We start from the raw sequence: 9,191 nt of genomic DNA, 5'->3' as shown, positions 1-9,191 counted from the left end.
CAAATTCTTCATTGAAGGAAATGTTAGGAGAGCCAAAGATAATATCATCAACATATAGTTGGCATATGAACAAATCCCCTTTAACCCTCTTAGTAAAAAGAGTGGGATCTATCTTCCCAATTTCAAACCCACGTTCTTGTAACAACTCAGTAAGATACTCATACCATGCACGTGGGGCTTGTTTAAGGCCATAGAGTGCCTTATTAAGTTTGTACACATGATTGGGGAGCTTGGGATGTTCGAATCCCGGGGGTTGTTTGACATAGACCAACTCATTTAAAGGACCATTAAGAAATGCCCTTTTCACATCCATTTGTTGTAATTTGAAGTTATGATGAGAGGCAAATGCAAGCAACATGCGAATAGATTCTAGACGAGCAACAAGGGCAAAGGTTTCACCGTAGTCGATACCCTCGACTTGGGAGTAGCCTTGTGCCACCAATCTAGCCTTGTTTCGAATCACAATCCCATTGGCATCTTGCTTGTTCTTGAATATCCATTTGGTCCCGATGACATTATGTTCCTCCGTTGGTCTAGGCACTAAATCGCAGACTTGGTTGCGCTCGAAGTTGTTAAGTTCTTCATGCATGGCCATAAGCCAATCCTCATCATCGAGCGCTTCCTGTACCTGTTGAGGTTCACAATACGAAACAAACGCGTGATGCTCACAATAATTCCAAATCTGTTGACGGGTGGATACTCCCCTTTTCAAACTGCCAAGTACATTCTTCATAAGATGTGACTTGACTCTCAGCTTGTTCGCAATCTTGGCTGCTCGACGCTCCAAGAGTTCTTCATTAGATAACGGGGGAGCATCGACTTGTTTACTTTGCTTGCCCTTGCGTCTTGAGCCGGCTGTTGGTGCTGCAGAAGGGAATTGTGAGACAGTCTCCTGATCATCTTGTCCTTCGACTTGAGCATGTTCACTAGTTTTTCTTGTATTTGTGGTTGCTCTTGATCTTGATCTTGTGCTTCTACTTGGTCTAGATCTCGTGATTGCACTTGATCTTGATCATGAGCAGGTTCGGAGTCTTGGGAGAGTGCTTGAATATCCTGAGACACTTCATCATTGTTGGGCAATTTATCTTGACCTTGAGCTTGTTCATTTTGTTGAGAGTCTTCTCTCTGTTCATCGGAAGCGTGTGGGACTTGTGGAGGTGATGGCTCCACTTGAGTAGAGCATTGTCCTTCTCCTTCGGCCACAAGGGGTTCCTCAATGGGGAGTGTTTGACCAATCCCCATTCTTCTTATGGCTTGGGGAGGAATTTCATCACCTACATCACAAAGACCACTTTGCTCCACTTGGGAGCCATTATTTTCATCAAACTCCACGGTACACGTCTCCTCAATGAGTCCGGTGGACTTGTTGAGGACACGGTAAGCATGAGAGTTTGTAGCATAACCAACAAAGATGCCCTCATGTGCTCTAGAGTCAAATTTAGCTAACCGTGCACCTTTCTTGAGAATGAAACACTTACAACCGAATGTTGGAAATATGCCCTAGAGGCAATAATAAATTAGTTATTATTATATTTCTTAGTTCATGATAATCGTTTATTATCCATGCTATAATTGTATTGATTGGAAACACAATACTTGTGTGGATACATAGACAAAACACTGTCCCTAGTAAGCCTCTAGTTGACTAGCTCGTTAATCAAAGATGGTCAAGGTTTCCTGGCCATAGGCAAGTGTTGTCACTTGATAACGGGATCACATCATTAGGAGAATCATGTGATGGACTAGACCCAAACTAATAGACGTAGCATGTTGATCGTGTCATTTTGTTGCTACTGTTTTCTGCGTGTCAAGTATTTATTCCTATGACCATGAGATCATATAACTCACTGACACCGGAGGAATGCTTTGTGTGTATCAAACGTTGCAACGTAACTGGGTGACTATAAAGATGCTCTACAGGTATCTCCGAAGGTGTTAGTTGAGTTAGTATGGATCAAGACTGGGATTTGTCACTCCGTGTGAACGGAGAGGTATCTCGGGGCCCACTCGGTAATACAACATCACACACAAGCCTTGCAAGCAATGTAACTTAGTGTAAGTTGCGGGATCTTGTATTACGGAACGAGTAAAGAGACTTGCCAGTAAACGAGATTGAAATAGGTATACGAATACTGACGATCGAATCTCGGGCAAGTAACATACCGAAGGACAAAGGGAATGACATACGGGATTATATGAATCCTTGGCACTGAGGTTCAAACGATAAGATCTTCGTAGAATATGTAGGATCCAATATGGGCATCCAGGTCCCGCTATTGGATATTGACCGAGGAGTCTCTCGGGTCATGTCTACATAGTTCTCGAACCCGCAGGGTCTGCACACTTAAGGTTCGACGTTGTTTTATGCGTATTTGAGTTATATGGTTGGTTACCGAATGTTGTTCGGAGTCCCGGATGAGATCACGGACGTCACGAGGGTTTCCGGAATGGTCCGGAAACGAAGATTGATATATAGGATGACCTTATTTGGTTACCGGAAGGTTTTCGTGCATTACCGGAAAAGTTTCGGGCTCATCGGTAGTGTACCGGGAGTGCCGGGAGGGGTGCCGGGGACCATCGGGAGGGGTGTCACGCCCCAAGGGGTCTCATGGGCTATGGGAAGAGATAAAACCAGCCCCTAGTGGGCTGGAATAAGTTCCCACTAAGGCCCATAAGGTTTGAGAAGGAAAAAACACAAGGTGGAAAGAGTTTCCAAGTGGGAAGGTGGAATCCTACTCCAAGTAGGATTGGAGTAGGACTCCTCCACCTCCAATTTCGGCCAAACCTTTAGATTTTGAGGCTGCCTCCTCCCCTCCCTCCCACCTATATATACGGAGGTTTTAGGGCTGATTTGAGACGACTTTCTCACGGCTGCCCGACCACATACCTCCATAGTTTTTCCTCTAGATCGCGTTTCTGCGGAGCTCGGGCGGAGCCCTGCTGAGACAAGATCATCACCAACCTCCGGAGCGCCGTCACGCTGCCGGAGAACTCTTCTACCTCTCCGTCTCTCTTGCTGGATCAAGAAGGCCGAGATCATCGTCGAGTTGTACGTGTGCTGAACGCGGAGGTGCCGACCGTTCGGTACTAGATCGTGGGACTGATCGCGGGATTGTTCGCGGGGCGGATCGAGGGACGTGAGGACGTTCCACTACATCAACCGCGTTCACTAACGCTTCTGCTGTACGATCTACAAGGGTACGTAGATCACTCATCCCCTCTCGTAGATGGACATCACCATGATAGGTCTTCGTGCGCGTAGGAAAATTTTTGTTTCCCTTGCGACGTTCCCCAACAGTGGCATCATGAGCTAGGTTCATGCGTAGATGTCTTCTCGAGTAGAACACAAAAGTTTTTGTGGGCGGTGATGTGCGTTTTGCTGCCCTCCTTAGTCTTTTCTTGATTCCGCGGTATTGTTGGATTGAAGCGGCTTGGACCGACATTACTCGTACGCTTACGAGAGACTGGTTTCATCGTTACGAGTAACCCCCTTTGCTCAAAGATGACTGGCAAGTGACTGTTTCTCCAACTTTAGTTGAATCGGATTTGACCGAGGAGGTCCTTGGATGAGGTTAAATAGCAACTCATATATCTCCGTTGTGGTGTTTGCGTAAGTAAGATGCGATCCTACTAGATACCCTCGGTCACCACGTAAAACATGCAACAACAAAATTAGAGGACGTCTAACTTGTTTTTGCAGGGTATGATTGTGATGTGATATGGCCAATGATGTGATGTGATATATTGGATGTATGAGATGATCATGTTGTAATAGAAATATCGACTTGCACGTCGATGGTACGGCAACCGGCAGGAGCCATAGGGTTGTCTTTATACTAACATATGTGCTTGCAGATGCGTTTACTATTTTGCTAGGATGTAGCTTTAGTAGTAATAGCATAAGTAGCACGACAACCCCGATGGCAACACGTTGATGGATGATCATGGTGTGGCGCCGGTGACAAGAAGATCGTGCCGGTGCTTTGGTGATGGAGATCAAGAAGCACGTGATGATGGCCATATCATGTCACTTATGAATTGCATGTGATGTTAATCCTTTTATGCACCTTATTTTGCTTAGAACGACGGTAGCATTATGAGGTGATCTCTCACTGAAATTTCAAGACGAAATTGTGTTCTCCCCGACTGTGCACCGTTGCGACAGTTCTTCGTTTCGAGACACCACGTGATGATCGGGTGTGATAGACTCAACGTTCACATACAACGGGTGCAAAACAGTTGCACACGCGGAACACTCGGGTTAAGCTTGACGAGCCTAGCATGTGCAGACATGGCCTCGGAACACATGAGACCGAAAGGTCGAGCATGAATCGTATAGTTGATATGATTAGCATAGGGATGCTTACCACTGAAACTATTCTCGACTCACGTGATGATCGGACTTGAGATAGCGGATTTGGATCATGTACCACTCAAATGACTAGAGAGATGTACTTTTTGAGTGGGAGTTCTTAAGTAATATGATTAATTGAACTAATTGTCATGAATATAGTCTAATGGTCTTTGCGAATTACGATGTAGCTTGCGCTAGAGCTCTACTGTTTTTATATGTTCCTAGTGAAAATTTAGTTGAAAATTGATAGTAGCAAACTTTGCAGACTGAGTCTGTAAAACCGAGGATTGTCCTCGTTGCTACGCACAAAGCTTATGTCCTTAATGCACCACTCGGTGTGCTGCACCTCGAGCGTCATCTGTGGATGCTGTGAACATCCGACATACACGTTTCTGATGACTACACGATAGTTCAGTGCAAAGTACTTAATGGCTTAGAAGCAAGGCACCGAAAACGTTTTAAAACGTCACGGAACATAAGTGATGTTCTAAAGAGATGAAATTGTGATTTCATGCTTGTGCCCTTGTTAAGAGGTACAAGACCTCCAACAAGATTCTTTGACCACAAAGTGGAGGAGAAAAGCTCAATCGTTGAGCGTGTGCTCAGATTGTCTGAGTACAACAATCACTTGAATCAAGTGTGAGATAATCTTCCAGATGAGATAGTGATGGTTCTCCAAAGACACTGCCACCAAGCTGTGAGAGCTTCGTGATGAACTATACATATCAAGGATAGATACAATGATCCTTGAGCGATTCGTGATGTTTGACACTGCGAAAGTAGAAATCAAGAAGGAGCATCAATAGTTGATGGTTTGTAAAACCACTAAAGTTTCAAGAAAGGCAAGGGCTAGAAGGGATACTTCGTGAAACGGCAAAACAGTTGCTGCACTAATGAAGAGACCCAAGATTAAACCCAAACTCGAGACTAAGTGCTTCTGTAATGAGGGGAACAGTCACTGAGGCGGAGCAACTCTAGATACTTGGTAGATAAAGAAGGCTGGCAAAAGTCGAAAGAAGTGTATTTGATATACACGATGTTGATGTGTACTTTACTAGTACTCCTAGTAGCATGAGGGTATTGGATACCGGTTCGGTTGCTAAGTGATTAGTAACACAAAATGAAAGCTACGGCATAAACGGAGACTAGCTAAAGGCGAGGTGACGATACGTGTTGGAAGTGTTTCCAAGGTTGATATGATCAAACGTCGCGCGCTCTCTCTACCATCGGGATTGGTGTTAAACCTAACTAATTGTTATTTGGTGCTTGCGTTAAGCATGAACATGATTGGATCGTGTTTGTTGCAATACGATTATTCATTTAAAGAGAATAATGGTTACTCTATTTTCTTGAATATTCACCTTCAATGGTTTATTGAATCTCGATCGTAGTATTACACATGTTCATAATATTAGTGCCAAAAGATACGAGTTAATGATGATAGTACCACTTACTTGTGGCACTGCCGCTTGAGTCATGTTAGTATAAATTGCATGAAGAGGCTCCATGCTGATGGATCTTTGTACTCACCTGATTTCGAATCACTAGTGACATGCAAATCATACCACATGAGCAAGGCCTTGTTTTCATTGAGATGAAATAAGATAGTAACTTGTTGGAAGTGATACATTTTGATGTATGCAGTCCAATAGGTACTGAGGCACGCGGTAGATATCATTATGTTCTTACTTCACTGATGATTTGAGTAGATACAGGAATATTTACTTAATGAATCACAAGTCTGAAATGTTGAAAAGTTCAAATCCGTTTCAGAGTGAAGATCGTCGTAACAAGAGGACAAACTGTCTACGATATGATCATAAGAAATGAATATCTGAGTTACGAGTTTTGGTACACAGTTAAGACAATGTGGAAATTGTTTCGCGGTTCATGCCACCTGGAACATCATAGTGTGATGATGTGTCTGAACATCATAGCCACGCACTATTTGATATGGTGCATACTATGATATCTTTTATCGAATTACCACTATCGTTTATGGGTTATGCATTAGAGACAACCACACTCACTTTAAATAGGGCACCGCGTATTTCCGTTGAGATGACACAGTATAGACTGAGGTTTAGAGAAATCTAAACTGTCATTTCTTGAAAGTTTGGGGCTTCGACACTTATGTGAAAAAGTTTCAGTATGATAAGCTCGAACCCAAAGCGGACAAATGCATCTTCATAGGATATCCAAAACAGTTGGATACATCTCCTATCTCAGATCCAAAAGCAAAGTGTTTGTTTCTAGAAACGGATCCTTTCTCGAGGAAAGGTTTCTCTCGAAAGAATTGAGTGGGAGGGTAGTAGAACTTGATGAGGTTATTGAACCATCACTTCAACCAGTGTGTAGCAGGGCGCAGGAAGTTGTTCCTGTGGCGCCTACACCAATTGAAGTGGAAGCTGATGATGGTGATCATTGAGCTTCGAATCAAGTCACTACAAACCTCGTAGGTCGACAAGGTCGCGTACTGCTGCAGAGTAGTACGGTAACCCTGTCTTGGAGGTCATGTTGTTGAGCAACAGTGAACCTACGAGTTATGGAGAAAGCGATGGTGGGCCCAGATTCCGACAAATGGCTGGAAGCCATGAAATCCGAGAGAGGATCCATGTATGAAAACAAAGTGTAGACTTTAAAAGAACTACTTGATGGTCATAAGACTACTGAGTAAAGATGGATCTTTAAAAGAAGACAGACGATGATGGTGATAAGTCACTATTAAGAAAAGCTCGACTTGTCGCAAAGATGTTTTCGATAAGATCAAACAGTTGACTATGATGAGACTTTCTCACTCGTAGCGATGCTAAAAGTCTGTTAGAATTATGTTAGTTGTTGATGCATTATTTATGAAATATTGCACGTAGGATGTCAAAACATTGTTTTCTCGACGGTTTCCTTGAGCAAACATTGTATGTGATACAACCAGAAGGTTTTGTCGATCCTAAAGATACTAGCAAGTATGCAAGCTCCAGTAATCCTTCAATGGACTGGTGCAAGCATCTCGGAGTTGGAATATACACTTTGATGAGATGATCAAAGATTTTGGGTTTGTACAAGGTTTATGAGAAACTTGTATTTCCAAAGAAGTGAGTGGGAGCACTATAGAATTTCTGATAGGTATATGTGGTTGACATATTGTGGATCAGAAGTAATGTAGAATTTCTGTAAAGCATACAAGGTTATTTGAAAGAAGTTTTCAAAGGAGTACCTGGATTACGCTACTTGAATGTTGAGCATCAAAGATCTATGGAGATAGATCGAAAGCGCTTAATAGAAGTTTCAACAAGATGCATGCCTTGACAAGTTTTTGAAAGAGTTCAAAATAGACCAGCAAAGAAGGAGTTCTTGGTTGCGTTGTGAGGTGTGAATTTGAGTAAGACTCAAAACCCGACCACGGCAGAATAAAGAGAATAGACGAAGGTCGTCTTCTATGCCTTAGCCGTAGAATCTAAAGTATGCCACGCTGTGTACCGCACCTAAAGTGTGCCTTGACTCAAAGTATGTTGAGAGGTACAGAGAGTGATCCATGATTGAATCACCAGCAGCGGTCGAAATTTATCCTTAGTAACTAATGGACTAAGGAATTTTTCTCGATTATGGAGGTGGTTAAAGAGTTTGTCGTAAAGGGTTACGTCAATGCAAGCTTTGACACTAATCCGGATAACTATGAGTAGTGAAACGGATTCGTATAGTAGAGTAGATATTTGGAGCATTTCCGAATAGCACGTAGTAGCAGCATCTATAAGATGACATAAAGATTTGTAAAGAACGCACGAATCTGAAAGTTTCAGAACCGTTGACTAAAACCTCTCTCACAAGCAAGACATGATCAGACCCCATAACTATATGGGTGTTGGATTCGTTGGAATCACATGGTGATGTGAACTAGATTATTGACTCTAGTGCAAGTGAGAGACTGTTGGAAATATGCCCTAGAGGCAATAATAAATTAGTTATTATTATATTTCTTAGTTCATGATAATCGTTTATTATCCATGCTATAATTGTATTGATTGGAAACACAATACTTGTGTGGATACATAGACAAAACACTGTCCCTAGTAAGCCTCTAGTTGACTAGCTCGTTAATCAAAGATGGTCAAGGTTTCCTGGCCATAGGCAAGTGTTGTCACTTGATAACGGGATCACATCATTAGGAGAATCATGTGATGGACTAGACCCAAACTAATAGACGTAGCATGTTGATCGTGTCATTTTGTTGCTACTGTTTTCTGCGTGTCAAGTATTTATTCCTATGACCATGAGATCATATAACTCACTGACACCGGAGGAATGCTTTGTGTGTATCAAACGTCGCAACGTAACTGGGTGACTATAAAGATGCTCTACAGGTATCTCCGAAGGTGTTAGTTGAGTTAGTATGGATCAAGACTGGGATTTGTCACTCCGTGTGAACGGAGAGGTATCTCGGGGCCCACTCGGTAATACAACATCACACACAAGCCTTGCAAGCAATGTAACTTAGTGTAAGTTGCGGGATCTTGTATTACGGAACGAGTAAAGAGACTTGCCAGTAAACGAGATTGAAATAGGTATACGGATACTGACGATCGAATCTCGGGCAAGTAACATACCGAAGGACAAAGGGAATGACATACGGGATTATATGAATCCTTGGCACTGAGGTTCAAACGATAAGATCTTCGTAGAATATGTAGGATCCAATATGGGCATCCAGGTCCCGCTATTGGATATTGACCGAGGAGTCTCTCGGGTCATGTCTACATAGTTCTCGAACCCGCAGGGTCTGCACACTTAAGGTTCGACGTTGTTTTATGCGTATTTGAGTTATATGGTTGGTTACCGAATG

The sequence above is a fragment of the Hordeum vulgare genome, chromosome 5H (genome assembly GCF_904849725.1).
Source record: "Hordeum vulgare subsp. vulgare chromosome 5H, MorexV3_pseudomolecules_assembly, whole genome shotgun sequence".
Taxonomy (NCBI): Eukaryota; Viridiplantae; Streptophyta; class Magnoliopsida; order Poales; family Poaceae; genus Hordeum; species Hordeum vulgare.
Note: the sequence above shows the minus strand (reverse complement) of the source record.